We start from the raw sequence: 17,941 nt of genomic DNA on the forward strand, positions 1-17,941 counted from the left end.
TCGAATATCCTTGTAATTGTCCAACCTTAAAAGGAGTTAGATAACCTATATCTTTGTTGACTTGCCTTTATTTGGGACTACTTCACTCGTGTTGATTTTCTTTGTTATTGACTTGTATATTGTGGGATCATTGCTACACGTTAGTTTTTTCCTTGTTGAACTGTTCCCTTTTATGCCAGCATTCTTTTCTGTGGTTATTCCTTGTGAGGTGGTTCTATCGTTTCTTTGTGATTTATAGTTCTTGAGTTGATTACTTGTCGTACCTTGTATTATTGTCATTGTTGATGTTGTGCGTGTTGTGGTGATGTACGAGTTTTCTGCCGTACTGTAATTGTTATCTCTTTGGTTGCCCTATACATTTACGTTTGGGACTACGGGACGGTATCCCGGGAGATCCCATTTTCTGCATATTTACTTTGAGATTGCTAATCATGTCCAACTATGCCTTATAAAAAGGACTAAGCAGTCATTGCAAATATAATCTGGTTTATATGTACGTAGTCGAATCTCACAAAGAACTAAAGCTTAGCTACAACTGTTCAATATCACAAAGAAGGCAAGCTTGAACAATTCCTAACTTATAAATATTATAATGTTTACTTTTATCTAATTAACTAACAAATACTAGAAATCAGTAAAACTATCAATTAACAATAATAAGGATTGGAGACGAGATTAAGGAGGTCTAGAGTTATGATTTTCCCTATTGTCGGAATCCTTCCCGCTACGTTTTCTATAAATTTGCCTAAGTATTCTCTATCGATCATGAGCGCTGTGACTGTCGTAACTCTTTCCCGAGTAATTACTATAATTTACTAGACATATTCTCCTGAATTACGCTAGCTGACATTAAGTATGGCTCACTCGGATCGCACCCAAGGTTTCATTATCCCTAATCCCACCTTTAAACCCTCCATATTGACCCCTCATATATGTTAGGAGTGATATTGTACAATAACTACCTAAATATGCATTCTCTCCCGAGTAATACACTACTAAATAGGCATAATTGATTGAGAGCTCTTCAACCAACCACAATAATAATGTAGTTGAACAAATACAGAAAATACTACAACAAATCTATATTAACGTAACAGGAAAATCATCTTCCAATAGGTTTCATCAAAACCCTAGATAAAAAATTAGCTATTCATAATAGTATACATAACTACAATACTAGAATTCATAACCAATAATAAAAATAGGAAGAAGGAAGTGAAAAACTCGTAAAAGAATTCTCTGCCTTGCTTCTAGTGTGTTCTTGCCTCCTTAGGTCGAATCCCCGGTCTCCTTAGCCTCTTAGGTCTAAATTATGTCAAAAGTATGCCCTTCGTGCTCAAAATAGCGTTTTTATATGTATTTATATCAAGTAGGGTCGGGCCTAGACAAAACACCATTTCCTACACGAAATAGGACTCCGGGTCTGTAAAATTTGTACAGGTGCACCGCACGTTGCGGTGTGCTTGTAGGAAGTTCAAAGAGCTGATTCTGACAGACTACAGGAGAATTCCAAAGGCGTGGCGCACGCTGTGTCGCATTGTGCGGTGCGGTAGTGATAATTTGCAAAAATTCAAAATACGAAAGTTGTAGCCCTTTCAAATAGCTTTCCAACGATATATTGTGGAGCCCAAACGGAGTTCTGAGCGAAAAATTATGGGCATTTTACTAGACAATACGTTGTATGCCCGCTCGATTCTTCGTTTCGTTCTTAACAATCATCTGTTAATCCCCGAACACAATCCCGGCTTAATTCCTTGGGCTTTTACTTGGACTTCAAATCTCCAAATCACTTGAATTCATTGCATAATGCCTACATAGATTGGAATCACTCCTACAAGGCATAAAACACATATTTAGTGCAAAACACTGGCGATTAAAGTTCAAACTCAATTAAAGTGCAGAAATTTAGAGTGTAATAAGCGACTAAAAAACGTAATTATAGCCTATCATCAACCACGGAATGGTATTCCGAGAGATCCCCCTGCACATTTACGTTTGGGACTATGGGATGGTATCCCGGGAGATCCCAGGTTCTGCATATTTACTTTGGGACTACAGAGTGGTAGTCCAGGAGATCCCCCTGCACATTTACGTTTGGGACTACGGGACGGTATCCTGGGAGATCCCCTTATTCTGCATATTTACTTTGGGACTACGAAACGGTATTCCGGGAGATCTCCTTGCACATTTACATTTGGGACTACAGGACGGTATCCTGGGAGATCCCTTGTTATTATCACTATGTTCTGAGTTGTTGTTTTCATTGATTTTATCCCTGTGTAAACATTATATGTATTGTCCGTTCTTGTCCTTACGCTTACTAGCTGATATGAACTATGTTAGGACACTTGTACAAGCATACACATGGCTAAGCACCCTTGTGAGAATAACTCTTTTGGGCATGTGAGTTGTTAGTATGATTATGAGGTGTGATGAGGGCATAGGATGCCAAGTGTTAATGTTCAGGTATTGAGACCCGTATTGTATGATTATGAGATGAGGTGTCATAGGGTGACTTATATTCGAAGGATATTTATTTGAAAGGGTTATATTCGAAAGGTATTCTTTTTTGTAGATCTATTTTTGAAAAATATTTACTTGAAAGAAGTATATTTCGAAATGTTTTTGTCAACTGAAGGATTCGACTAATTGACTGAAGTTTGTTGGTTATGACCTAATGTGAAAACTGTCGTAGTTGCTGAGTTATGATCTGTCCTTACTGTATTTGTGATTTTGAATTTGGATTGTATTTCCGTTCATTTTTATGTGCTTTATTATGGTCTTCCACTGTTACTTGCTGTTTTCTTTCCTTATTATAGTTACTGTATTGTTAGCAATATCGCTTAGTCTTTATATAGATATCATGTTCGATTATTTCTATACTTATACTTGTTCTGCTTATTAGACTAGTGGGTGTCTTGACTGTTCCTCATCACTACTCCTCCAAGGTTAGTCTTGATACTTACTGGGCACCGCTGTGGTGTGCTTATACTACACTTCTGCACATTTTTCGTGCAGATCCAAGTATTGATCATTAGTAGCTGAGCAGATTCTTGCCGAGGAGACTCAAGGTAAACTTGTTGTTGTGTTCGCAGGCTTCGGAGTCACCTTCCTATTTCATATTCACACTGTTGTACTTATTTCCATACAGTTGTGTTTAGAAGGTGGAGCGAAACTCTGTAGAGCTTATGACTTGTACCGTCGGTTTTGGAAAGATGTATATTTCATAAATATTTCTATCTTGAAGCTATTAGACTTTCTTTATTAAGGTTGATATTCAGTAAATGTTAAACTTACCTAGTCCCTAAGACTAGGTGCCATCACGAAACCCAACAGAGGGGAAATTGGGTCGTGACAAGTTGGTATCAAAGCTTTAGGTTCATAGGTGCTACGAGTCATAAGCGAGTTTAGTAGAGTCTTGCGGATCGGTACGGAGACGTCTGTACTTATCTTCGAGAGGCCACAGAACTATTAGGGCAATCTTACTTCTTTCATTCCTATCGTGTGAGCTTATTGATCTCGGAGTTTGAACTTTTATCATTCCATTCTCTCACCGACGGTGAGGTCACAGGTTGCAGTTATCGATGGCGCTGCTCCTAGAGCAGACGTCGCTAGAGATAGAGGCAGAGGCCAATGAGGACTACGTGCCGCAGCTAGAGCATATACCCGGGCAGCAGTTGAAGAACCGCTAGTAGCTCCAATTGGGGGACAACTACCAGAGGTGCCTATTGTTACCCCCGGACTTCAGGAGATTATAGCACAGTTCCTGAGCATTTTTGGTACATTGGCTTAGGTGGAGTTGATTCCGGTTGCGCCAGCTACTTCACAGACAGGGGGAGGGACTCAAACTCCTACTGTCCACACTCCAGAGTAGCGAGTTCCTGTTGGTCAGGTTCCAGGTGTCCTGGCGACACAGCCTGTGGTTCCAGGGCAGCAACATCTTAGTGAGGGCAATTTAGATTTGCAAGGTTCAAGAAATATGACCCTCCTACATTCAGTGGTTTGGCTTCAGAGAGCGCAAGGGGTTTTATAGAGGAGTGTCATCGCATTCTCCGCACTATGGGTATTGTTGAGGTGAGTGGAGTTTCTTTTACTACGTTCCAGCTTTAAGAAGCAACTTATCAGTGATGGCGGGCAAATGAGTTGGGTAGTCTGACCGATGCAGCTTCACTTACATGGGGTCAGTTTTCAGAGAAGTTTTTGAGAGAGTTTGCACCTTAGTCCCTTCGGGATGCTTGGCGCGTGGAGTTTGAGCAGCTGCGCCAGAGCATTATGTCAGTGTTAGAGTATGCCGCCAGATTTAGTGATTTGGCCAAACATGCACCTGCTTTGGTCGCTACAATTAGAAAGTGAGTCCGTTGATTCATTGGCGGGGGGGCTCAGGCATGATATTCAGCTCAGCATGATTCAGGAGTTGGAGTCAGGTGTTTTGTCTCAGCAGGTGGTAGGTATCGCTTGCCGGTTAGAGGGCATATGAGACCGAAAGTGAGAGGACAAGCGAGATCAGGAAAGGGATTACGGGGAGACGAGAAGGCCTCATAGACCAGAAAGATCTGTTGGCCCTTATTTTGGTGCCAGGGTGCGGCATGATAGAGGTTTCATGGGTCAGCTAGTTAAGTTTGCGCTTCAAGCTTCGCACCGTGATTCAGGTGTTCATGGGTCTCAGAGTACCCGTACCACACAGTTCCTACAACAATGTCATCAGCGAGGTTTCTTTGAGTGTGAAGATACTAGCCACGCAGTGAGATATTATCCTAGACTTCGGACAGATGCATCACAGCAAGGTATTCAGGCGAGTAGAGGGTGCCCAAGAGGGGGAGTCCCACATGTTGATGTGTTTCATCTAGTAGGCTTAAGGCCGCTACGCGAGATGATGTCATTCAGGTATGATTTTGGTTCGTTATATAGGACACCATCTGTAGTTCATTATAGTTCTGCTTATTGGGGTGAGTTCCCCTATTTGTTGCTCCACTTATGGGTGTGTTTCATGATTTGCACTCTATTTACGTGTTACGATGTTGGGAGGTTCTATGAGTTATAGCCACGTCTATCGTCTGTTTCTAGTCATTGTTGAGAGCTATGAGACTAGTAGTACATTTCTATTCTCCATTTCAGTAGGCTTGATGTGATTTATGAGTATTTTTGGCTATGAACTGTGATTGTTTTAGTGCTCCACCAGTGTGGGAACTAGCACTTGTTGTAAATTGTGACGAAATTGATCTAGTGAGAGTTTCCAGCTGGTTTGATGTGTACCCTACTTGTGATTTAGAGTTGAGGGTGAGACCCTAGTGATTTCATGTGATTTGATGTGTTGAGTTGGGCTGCATGCCATGGTGGAGAGTTATATCAGGATGAGATCCTTGCGATTTGTTCATATATTTTCATTTTTCCTTGTGTTGATTTGTAGAATTTTTACTGATAGAGAATTGTGCCTGTCGGACTTGTTTGGTAGTTCTCTTGTGTGTTTCTCTTTACATATCCAGTCATTTTCGTTTTGCATTTCTTAAATTTTAACTTTACGGGGTGTGTGCCCAGTGGTGTTAGTTGTGGCTTGTTGATTTGGGTGTTAGTTATGAGGTTTTTGTGGTTCTTGAATCATCGTCAATGTTATAAAGGTTTGAAATGGGTTCCTATTGAATATGAGGCTTATGGTCGGTGCTGGAATTTGATTTCGGGCGGATGTTATGATCAAAAATGTTATTGTGGACCTATGTGTGATGTGTCATGTTGTGTGGTTGTACTCTATTGGGTTTAGGAATGGGTTGATGCAGCTGGTTGAGACTGATACCGGATATGGTTTCCAAATCGGGTCTTTTGGAAGTGAATAGAAGATGAGAATTTTGGCTATAATGCTTATCGATATTGGTATAAAGGCAAAATTATAGTCGATATGGTGTTGTCAGGTTTATGTGGATTGGGGTAACGTAGTATCACCCGCGGGTGTATGTTGGAAGTGTGCATTCAGTGATTTGAGGACTTCGAGGCGAATCTTGGCACGTTCAAGGACGAACGTTTATTTTAAGAGGGGGAGGATGTAACGACTCGGCCTATCGTTTTGAAAATTTAAGCTTCGTTCAGTAGTGTAAGTTCTTGAACAGATTCATATTATGTGTATCGACTTGCATGCATGGTTGAATTCAATTGCTGGATGATTTAGAGTCGAATTGGGAGAATGAATCTAGTTTTGGAAGCTTAAGTGGCGAGAGTTGATCGGAATTTGACTTTTGTGTAAACGGCCGTGAAATGGGTTTTGGATGATCTCAACAGATTCGTATGGTGATTTTGGACTTAGGCGCACTTCTGGATTTAGATTCGGAGGTCCATAGAGTAATTTGAGGTATTTCGACAAAAGTTGGAAAAGTTGAAGTTTGGAAAATGAAAAAGTTTGACCCATAGTTGACTTTTGTGATACTGGGGTTGAAATGCGATTTCGAGAGTTGGAGAAGTCCGTTATGCCATTTTGGACATGTCTGCAAAATTTGGCATCATTCCGGGTTAGTTTGATTGGTTTAGGCACGGGTTTTCGAAGTTGGAAGATTTGGAAGTTCATAATTCGATTCATGGCGCGATTTGCATTTTCGGCAGTATTTGATGTGATTTGAGACCTCGATCGAGTGCGTGTTAGGTTATAGAACTTGTTTGTGTGCTTAGATAGGGACTCGAGGGCATCGGGTGTGATTTAGACGAGTTTCAGATGTTTTGCATGGTTTTGAGCATGTCTGATTTATGGTGTTTTTGCACCTGCGACCTTGGAGCACAGGTGCGGCTCCGCTTCTGCGTGAGACTGGCCGTTTCTGCGGTCATGAAGGCTTGGGAGCTTGCACTCTTCTGCGGAGGCTAGCACGCATGTGCGATGGCCGCTTCTGCGGTCCAGCTATCGCACCTGCGGTAAAATCTCGCTCCTACAATTTTCCTTTCGCTTCTGCAATGTCGCTGATGCGGCTGTGTATCCGTAGATGCGGTCCTTGGCCTGGTCAGCTAAGTTTGTAGATGCGAACTCTCTCTCGCAAATGCGGTCTCGCAGATGCGGTTTCTTGACCGTAGATACGAAAGTCCTGGCGGAATCATATAAGTTGAGGGTTTGGCCATTTCTTCATATTTTGAGTTTTAAACTTTGGATTTGGGAGCTTTTGTTTACCGTGAAAATGGTAATAATAATTAAATTTGATTACGGGATTCTAAAAATACGTGATCTATTTTTATGCTAGTTTGTTAAGCAGATGATGCTATGTGTGAAGTTTAGAAACGAGATAAGAGCAAGGAGTGAAGTGATAACCAAACCGATAGGCCAATTATCGGGGCCTCGAGCTTGTCGATTCGGAGCCTCGAGGTCGATTCCGAAGCTTGGCAGGGAGCTATTGAGGGGGGTCGAAGTATGACTAACAGTTGGAGCAAAATTAACGGATGCTCTTTATGGCCAATGATATAAAAAAATATGAAGATAATAAATGAAAGCAATAATATCAAAGGAATATATTAGAGAACAAAGAGAATGTTTCTTGTATATTTCGTGTGGAGAAGCTGAAGCAACAGAGAGCTACAAAGTGATAAGGATACCTTTTATATATGAGGGGAATGTTAACATAGTACAAAATGTATTAATTACAAAGAAAAAGGGATGGGATAGCTATATGACACCCTGATTCAAGGCTAGGATACCACTAGGCTCCGTCAGTAATAGCCATGTACCTTGGGAACTCCCCATCTCTATCACAGTCGTGGTCAATATTGTCCTTGGGTCGAGCGTCGACGAACCTCGAGGACGGAAACTCGACCATAACCTTGTAGCTTCGAGACTTCGAGATGGTCTTCTGAGGTGCCCCGATGACGAGAAATTGGACCCTCCAATTTCACCGTATACAGATAGTCCTCGCGTTTCTTAGAGAGGAGCGATAAGAAATGATTTTCGCATCCGACTCTTTGAACTTCCCGCAGTGATGTCATACTCATGACACAAGCCTTCGTGATTACTGAAACATCCCATGGACTTGTCTTTTCAGCGTTATTCAATGCGCTGCCAATTCCCATTTTTCAAAGCGATAGTACCGCCGTCGATCCGGCTTCTAATAACACATTGATTACACATGCTGATCTATCTGCCAAAGGCATTGATGGCTTTGTTGGCCATACTATCACCCCTATAAATTGGAGCCTTCCGGTACTATCTTTTTATCCAAGAGCCTTTTAACGTCTCTCCATCCCTTTCTTCCCATTATCCTCCTCCATTGCTACCTACCATGTTTGGGGTCCATGGCCTTTTGCCTGGGCTTTCCTTTGTCAAGCAAGATTATGCTTTCTCGTCGTTGTTGTTGTTGTTGTTGTTATGGTCATCACTGTTGTCATCGTTGGCTCGAGATGATGAGATAAGGGGGGTCAGACTCTTCCGAATTAAGAGGATGTTTGGACTCTACACTGCTGCTCGGGAGAGCATTCGGACCATACACCGCTGCTCACTCTCATACCCTGGACTGGTGTGGCACTTCATCCCCTAGATTTTCCAAGGGATAAAATGGCACAGCCGGCCGTTAATCTTGCACGGCATGATGTCCTAGAGGCGGACTCGGAGTAGCCGTGCAAGTAGGGTCGATGTCCGTTGAATTTTCAACCTTTGGCTTTGGCGGGCTATGTCTCTTTTTTCTGCTTCTCCTGCATCACTTTTCTCTTCTTTATCTTCACCTTTTCCTCTTCTTCATCTTCGCCCTCGCAGATACCATTTTGGAGGACCGAGGTGAACCCCCAGAGGAGATGGCGGTCGAAGATGTTGCCGCCGAGGATGCATTCCCGAGGAGATAATGCTCGAAGATGCTGCTGCTGAGGAAGAACCTTTTAGAGTTGGCTAAGCTATAGGTTTTTACTATATGTGTACCTTTTCGCTTCTTTGCTTCTATGTAAGGACCCTTCGTGGGCTTTTGTAATCATACGTTATGACCCTTCGAGGGCTTTTGTAATCAAGTGTTTACTGAATAAAGAAGTTTCTTCAATTTTGTCTTTGATGCTTACTGTATTTGCCTTTACTTACGTTTATGAAGATTCTGAATGTATGATTATACCGGTTGGTGCCAACGTTGAGCCTAGATGTGAGTGATTTTTCCTGATTTCTGATTGATTAACATGGCTTCTCATGGAACCCTTCGTCATTCCTTGGGTCAAGCCTTAATTAGGCTGATAAAATCGGGTCTTCGGGCCCCTTACTTTGAGTCGAATGAAAGTAACGCTTCGAGCCTTGAAATTGTGATTTATCACTTAAGCTCCGTGGTAACCTTTGAGGAGAAATTTGCTCAGAGGCCTGTGGACAAAGACTGCCTTTGAACTTTCGAGGGCAGTCCCCGAGTGGAGGTTCGTTCAAATACGGACTATCTGGAAACTTGCTTTGAACTTAGTGTGGATAGCCTTAAGGCACTGTAGATAGATCCTGGAAAAGTGTTTGTCTGAGCTCAGACGGTACCCCGAGGCTAAGTCCGTACGGGTGGAGTTTAAGTGCTTACCTCTTTGGAGCCTAACCTTTCTTCAATGGAGGTCCTCGAGGTCAGGTACCACCTCGGGATTGGCGAAGGTGTTACTGGCTCCCTGGAGCCCAACCTTTTTTTGATGGAAGTCCTCGAGGTCGGGTACCACCTCGGGACCAACAATGATGTTGTTGGCTCTTTTATCCAGCCAAACCTCTTTTTGACGGAGGTCCTCAAGGTCGGGTACCACCTCGGGACTAGCGATGATGTTATTGGCTTCTTAGAGCCTAACTCCTTTCTAATGGAGGTCCTCGAGGTCAGGTAACACCTCGGGATTGGCGTTGATACGGGGATTTCTGCTCTCGAAATATTTACATGGCGTCGCCTAATGTACAATATAGTTTCCAAGTTGTTGAGGTGATTTGGTGATATCAGCCAGTGTTTCTAATCGACTTCGAGGCAGGCATATCGTCGCCATTTCCCCCATATATAAATAGGGTGGTTTCTGCTCTTTTGGAGATCCCACCATTTTAAGTAGTTACCCTTATTCTTCGATGTCAAGTCTTTCATTACTTCAGTACCAACGTACTTGCACAAATTCCTGCTTTACTTCTCTAATTTTGCCATAGCCATGACTGCTATATCGGGGTCTGTTCATCAGAGAGGGGAGAGTTCCGCCTCCGGCATTCAGGACCAACGAGAGCATAACTTGCAAATCACTTCTTTGATAGGAGAATAGCACCTTGAGTTAGTGAAAAAAGACTGTGGATGGGGGGAGAAAGTAGCGTTACAGATATTTTCCCCCGATGAAGGCATCACAGATCGTGCCGATGGATTTTTGAATGTGTACACGTATCCTTTCACACTGGGCCCCCTTGATAGGGCTATGCTCGATTTTTGTTTAAAGTATCGGGTTACCTTGGCGTAGATCCATCGATTTTGGCAAACGGTGTTGATGATGAGATTTGGAGAAGGCGGGGCTAGAACTCACACTCAGTCATCTGGTTAGGCTGTACCAGCCCTTTCACCATCGAGGTCTGCTAACCTTGCGATGTTGATCGACCACACTCTTTGTTGTTGATGATGAGGAAGATGAAGACTGGGAGTGGATGAGTCGCTTCATCCGAGTATGGACCGTTGACACTATCCTCGTGGAGCTCATGCCATTCCATGAGGAATGGAATTATACACGTAAACAGAGCATTTGTGCCTTCTCTGTTTTATCTATAGCGTAAGCTAATTTAGTAACCGTGCCTTCTTTTTCCTTTACTGCAGCGGTTTCGTGGGCCCCGGGTGATGTTTCTGATTTGTTGGATTGGGTTCGGAAGTTGGTAACCCGCTCGACTTACGGCAAGTGCAAATGGCAAGCTTTGTCCCGGGGTAAATGGGAAGGAAAATATCATGGTGAGTGCTGCACTACTTTTTCCTCTCCCTTCCTTCATTTGGAGAGGAATTTTCCCTTTATGCATATTAAACTTGCTGTTGTAGGCATTGAAGAGCCTTTCGAGGCTAGGCCGCGCTCGTCAGGAGAGGGGGAAGGGTTGCTAGCTCCCGGGCTAAAAAATGACAACAATATGCGAGAGGTGCTTTTACAGGGGGATGGCGCTCAAAGCAAGGCAAAATGGGACCGGGGCTTCGGGGCGGAAGCATCGTCTAAGCTTGCCGCGTCCGTGGTTCCTGGTTCTGGAAAGAGGGTTTCTCCATTGCTGTCGCCTTCTTTTTCCGTCGATAGTACTTCGGGAGATACCAGAAACCTGGGGTCGCATACACTGAACGACTGTGCCTCGATCGGAGTCGACTCTTTCAGAGCTGAGGGAAGTGGATTGGCAAGTGTGCGCTCGTCCCAGCGGCTTCACTTTGTGGTGAGTTTTGGCATAGGTCTTTCGAGCTTCACACCTTCCTTCCTTATTAGGTTTTCTTTTGCAGGCATTTGACAAGTTTAAGTCCGGGCTACTTCGTTGTGAAGCCAGGCTGCGGAAAGCTCTAGATGAGGAGAGATCCCTTAGGCTCCTTTGTGATGAAAAAGAAGTCGAGTTGCTATACGTGTGGTATGAGGCGGGTTGGAGCTTGAATTACGAGAACCATTTGAAGGAATAGGTGATTTTCCATCCCGGGTGAGCGTGCATTTCACCTTCTAGCTTCTGAGGCTAACACTTTGTTTATTTCAGTTACAAAAAAAGATAGAGGCCCTGGAGCGCCTTCGAGATGAAGTTGGCCAGGCCAGGAGTGAGCATGATAAGCTAAAAGCTCGGGCGGAGGCTCAGGCTTTAGAGGGTAAGGATGCTCTGTCTAAACTTCCCGCTTTTGAGGCTCAACTTAGCTTAGCTCGTGATAACATTTCGGTTCAGATAGAAATGATAATGAAGCTCGAGTCTGAGCTTTCAAAGGTCAGGGCTGAGATCGTTGATGCCTGGGCTGAAGCTGTAATGCGCCCAACTAGGGCTGATCAAGAGATGGCGATCTATTCAAAGGATGTTGCCGATGACCAAGCTGAGCTGAGAAGGATTCTCGATCGCGAAGAGAGGGTTGGAGAATATGCTCGTTGCAAGTCTTAGAGAAAGACTCTCTAGGGGATCTGTGCCAGGGGTTTTGTTCTCTCGGAAGAGTTGGCGCGAGCAAGGGCGGACGAGCGTGATGCTCGGTTACTTCTGTCTGACCCCAAAGAAAGCGAAGATGAGGTCGGCAGGACATAGCCGCAGAGGGTGTAGTTTTTGCCATTTGTATGTAGCATTTTCAAAGCATGTTTGTAGATTGAGATTGCGCTTTCTTTTGCATGTATGTATAAAAGAAAACCTTTCGGCTTTATTTCTTCTGTATCTCTTTCTGTCTCGAATTCGGCCAGGTGAACTGGTCTTTGAGTTGGTAAGAATCCTTGGTTTCGTGATATGGCCCTAGGGCTCATTAGGCTGGCCTGTAGGCTCTTACACGCTTGGTCGATGCGACCTTTTATGTGGGCTGGCGACAATGGCTCTTACGCCTCGGGTCGATACGGCCTTTTACTGTGGGCTGGCGACAATGGCTCTTATGCTTCGGGCCGATGCGACCTTTTATTATGGGCTGGCAAGAATAGATCTTACGCCTTGCTCATATTTAGTTAACTAGTTTGGGTTTAGTCTCCGAATCGGGTTACAACTCGAGCTCATTCGACCCTCAAGTTTTGTATTTGTGCGGGCTGGCGACAATGACTCTCATGCATCGGGCCGATGCGGCCTTTTACATATGTGTGGCCCTGAGGCTCATTAGGCTGGCGACAATGGCTCTTACGCTTTGGGTCGAAGCGACCTTTTATGTAGGCTTCATTTTTCCCTCGATAAAGATTTTTTGAAATAGTGTTTGCCCGACTCTTCGATGACTTAATTAAAAACCTCAATTGCGAATCGTTATATGGTGATGATCGAGTACCTCGGGAGGTTTGGCTCGGAGGCTGAGTATCTCGAAGCCAATGTTTAGGAGCTGACATGGTCGAAGCTCTTTTGCCTTTATCGAGAGTGGCCTGTTTAACCGATTCTTTTCGAAGTAGATTCGAAGTAATTGAAGGCTTATGATTTTGTAGCGATGGTCGAGCGTCCCCAAGTTGCATTAGTTCGACTGGTACAGCCGTGTGACCGGAGTCATTTGTGTTCGGTCGGAGCCTTTGAATCCCGAGTGAAGTAGTTTCGGCATCTATATTGAGGATATGCCTTTTTAGGGGTCTTACAAGTTCGATATATAGCCGAAGCTTTGAGATCGGGTTTATGCCTTTAGTAAGGTCTTACAAGTTTTACATGCCATTGAGGTCTTACAGTTTTGGATACTTGGTACAAGTATTGTTCATGCCTTGCTTGAGGTCTTACAGATATTGTCACTTGGTACAAGTGTGGTTTATGCCTTGCTTGAGGTCTTACAGATATAGTTGCTACCTTATGTAGGTCTTACGAGACCGAGTTTGCCCGCTCGAGGTCTTATGGCCTCGGGTTTTTTAATGAATGGCTATTGGCGATAGTCCCCGAGTCATCGACGGTTTCTTGGATCGGAAGCCGTTACTTGTAAACATTGTATTGCCTCATTGAGGGCTTACGATTTCGAAGATCCCAACCCTGAGGTCGTGCGTTTTTTGAGATTTTGACGCCAGTCCCCGAGTGTTCGGGGCACTTTCGGCTTTGGAGACATTTCGCGATTTTCATGTTGCCTCATTAAGGGCTTATGAGCTTGAAGTCCCGACCCGGAGGTCATTCAGGTGTTGAATTGTTGACGCCAGTCCCCGAGTGTTCGGGACATTTTCAGCGGAGAAATCATTTTTGCGGAGGTGCCGAGCTTCTTTTGGAGTGTGGGATGCTTTGATAAAAGATATTCTTCAATTACTTGGTACAAGTGTACATGTTTTCGCCATCGGGGGCTCAGCTATACGGACATGCTTCGTTCGACCGTTTGGCCTGGTACATCATTCTCCTATTGGGACCCCATTTGGCGTCTCTTAGCTTTTCGAAGTGGATGACCTTCCGGGGGGATGCCCCCAGTGTTCGAGGTTGATTGCAAAAGAATCCTTGAATACTTGTTGGATCTTCCTTAGGTAGCATATAGATGTTGCCTCGTTTAAAACCTTGCCGGTAAAACCCTCCTTGGGATGAAAACCGCCCAAAGGAAAAGAGAACAATGCATGCTTTTGAAACCTAAGGCCTTCGGGCTGGGAAGAGCTTCAGTTGTTTCGATCGGATACCTACATTCCGGTTAGTATAAAATGCAACTGAAAAAAGGGAGACGATCATACCTTAGTTTAAATGGTGCTTCAGATCTCGGTGTGACTCAATCGTTTATTACGAGGACTCGGTACAGTCCTTCATTTCGTTAAGTCGGGCGTAGCCGGGAATGTAGCTTGTCGACACTATTTTATTATTTGCTTATCCTTTGGCTCCTTCGGTGGTGGAAGTTTTAGTAATCTGTATTTGTAAAATAATTCTGGAGAAAATAAAATAACATAAAAATAAATGTACACGAAATAACAAAAACCAATTCGAGCCCACTGAATTCACAGTGTTTCCTTAAGGAATTTAATCCCCTCCTAGTACCTAAAGTTATGGATTATTTCCTCCCAGGATAGAACAAATTATACACTGGTGTAGTGGTACTTCAAACCCCAGTGTTTCAGCGAACACAAAGCTCAGTAGCAAGTCACACTTACTGTTGCTTTGTTTGAAGTTAAAATATGCAGAAGAAAGGAGGAAAACTCAGAAAATTTGAATGGAAATTTTGAGCAGAATAGTCTTGTATTTATAGCCAAAGTTGGACTGAAATCTGAAGAGGTAAAACTCTTCAGAATGGCTGTTTATGCAAAATGGCCACATCATAAATGCCATAACATAAATGGCTATTTACTCAACAATAAAGAGGGAAAATTGAAGTGGGTAGTTTAATTTTCAGTTACACAACTGAAAAACGGATTGGATTTAATATTAATATTCTGTTATTAAAACAAATATTTAATAATATTTCTGTTAATATTTTACTATTAACAAATAAATTTGGTCCAAAAAATTAATCATTCAATTGATCATTTGACCAAATCCAAATCCGAATCCGAAGCCGAAGCCGAAGCCGAGCCGAGCGAGCGACAACGACGATGGCGCGAGGCTTGCCTTCTTCCCAACTCTTTAAGAGCTAGAAGAAGAGCAATCGCTTATATACTCATTTCCCTCCATTTCCCGTTCACCCTATTTTAAGTATATCATATACTTAAAGTCCCAACAATCCCCCAATGAATGGGGAATGGCTATATCATGGAAATATGCATGAAATACCGTATGATTTGCAAGCAAGGATTAATTATATCTGAATAAGTAGGTTTACCTTTGAACTTTCCGTAGTGAACTTATGTCGGATATACTCGGTCAATCGGTAGATTTGATATCTTTGAACCGTTGAACTTTGGTGTATACCTAGACAACCATAAGTCACACAACCAACCCTTAACCATCTTTGGTTCTCATTGTTATGTTCGTTTCAACCATGAACACCGCTTGGTTTCATAAGTGCGTAGAGAACTGGCCTTACAAAGTTCTCCTTGAAGCGGCTAACACTTCACACTTACATAGGTGACTCCTAAACGTGTCATCCCATAGATACACTATTTAATATACCCCGTATCAAATTTAGAAATCATTAAAAAACCTTAATGCTTTATCCTTGGTACTGAACATTGTCTTATCACGAGAATGGACCAAAAGTTTAGTTGACAATGTTGAATCGTCATTAATGACTTTGTCTGATCTCCTTGAACCTAGATCTTGGGATCTCCAGTCTTCTAGGTAGAGTTACTGCCACTATGACTTGTACTTGGCCACAGTCCCATTCCCCTTGATGATTTCTCAACTACCTCTCTAGTTAGGCCTTTTGTAAGTGGATCTGACACATTATCACTTGACTTTACATAATCAATCATGATAATTCCTCTAGAGAGTAATTGCCTAACGGTTTTATGTCTTCATCGTATATGACGAGATTTACTGTTATACATAACGCTCATATCCCTCCCAATTGCCGCCTGACTATCGCAATGTATGCATATTGGTGCCAACGGTTTGGGCCAAAATAGAATGTCTTCCAAGAAATTCCGGAGCCATTCAACTTCTTCACCGGCTTTATCTAAGGCTATGAATTCAGCCTCCATTGTAGAGCGGGCAATACAAGTTTGTTTGGACGACTTCCAAGATACCGCTCCTCCACCAATAATGAATACATATCCACTTGTGGACTTGGAATTAGTTGATCGGATGATCCAATTTGCATCACAGTATCCCTTAATGATCGTATGATATTTATTGTAGTGCAAAGCAAAGTCCTGGGTATGTACTAAATACTCTAAAACTCGTTTCATGGCCATCCAATGAGATTGACCTGGATTGCTCGTATATCGACTCAATTTACTTATAGCACAAGCTATATCTGGTCGTGTACAATTCATGATGTACATTAAGCAACCCAACACATAAGCATAATCCAATTGTGATATGCTTTGGCCTTTGTTCTTTTCTAATGCAAGATTCATATCAATTGGAGTCTTTGCAACTTTAAAGCCCAAGTGCTTGAAATTTTCAAGTACTGTCTTAATATAATGAGATTGTGACAATGCAAGACCTTGAGAAGTCTTATGGATCTTAATTCCCAGAATTAAATCAGCAACTCCCAAGTCTTTCATATCAAACTTGCCAGTTAGCATGCGCTTAGTCACATTTATGTTGGCAATGTCATTACTCATTATCAACATATCATCCACATATTAGCAAACAGTGACTATGTGATTTGGAACATTTTTAATGTACACACATTTAGCACATTCGTTTATTTTAAAGCCATTTGACACCATTGTTTGGTCAAATTTCGCATGCCATTGTTTGGGTGCTTGTTTAAGCCCGTAAAGGGACTTAACAAGTCTACATATCTTCTTTTATTTACCTGAAACCACAAATCCTTCAGGTTGTTCCATGTAAATTTCTCCTTCCAACTCTCCATTTAAGAAGGTTGTCTTGACATCCATTTGGTGAATTTCAAGACCATAAACTGCAGCTAACGCTACTAACGTTCGTATGGACGTAATTCTTGTAACTGGAGAGTATGTATCGAAATAGTCAAGACCTTCTCGTTGTCTATACCCTTTGACCACAAGTCTTGCCTTAAATTTGTCAATAGTGTCATCATCTTTCATTTTCCTCTTAAAGATCCATTTAGAACCCAACGATTTATTTCCAGGAGGAAGATCAACCAATTCTCATGTATGGTTGTTTAGTATGGATTCTATTTCACTATTGACTGCCTCTTTCCAAAACAATGATTCCAAAGAAGACATAGCTTCTTTAAATATTTGAGGCTCATCTTCCAATAAAAAGTCACAAAATCTGGTCCAAATGAAGTAGACGTTCATTGACGTTTACTACGTCTTGGATCCTCCTGGTTAAGTGTACTTTCTTTTGTTTCTTCCTAAGGTCGTTTAGATCCTTCACCAATCGACTCACATTCCTTTTTATACAGATATATATTTTTAAAGAAATCAGCATTATCTGATTCTATAACTGTATTATTATGAATGTCGGGATTTTCTGATTTATGAACCAGAAATCGATATGCTTTACTATTAGTCGCATATCCTATGAAAACAGTTGAATTTCGGTCCTTTTTTTTTTACCCTTTTAGGTTTAGGAACTCGCACTTTTGCAAAACACCCCCACACTTTAAAATAATTCAAGTTGGGCTTCCTTCCTTTCCATTTTTCATTTGGAATGGGTTGTGTTTTTCTATGGAGTACTCGATTTAGTATTTGGCTAGCCGTAAGAATGGCTTCCCCCCACAAGTTCTATGGCAAACCAGAACTTATCAATAATGCGTTCATATATCCTTTAATGAACAATTCTTTCTTTCTGCAATCCCATTGGATTGGGGCGTGTAAGAGGCCATTGTTTGATGAATAATTCCATATTCTAAACATATTTGTTCAAAAGGAGATTCATATTCACCAACCCTATCAC

Source organism: Nicotiana sylvestris, chromosome 3 (genome assembly GCF_000393655.2).
Source record: "Nicotiana sylvestris chromosome 3, ASM39365v2, whole genome shotgun sequence".
NCBI classification, from domain to species: Eukaryota; Viridiplantae; Streptophyta; class Magnoliopsida; order Solanales; family Solanaceae; genus Nicotiana; species Nicotiana sylvestris.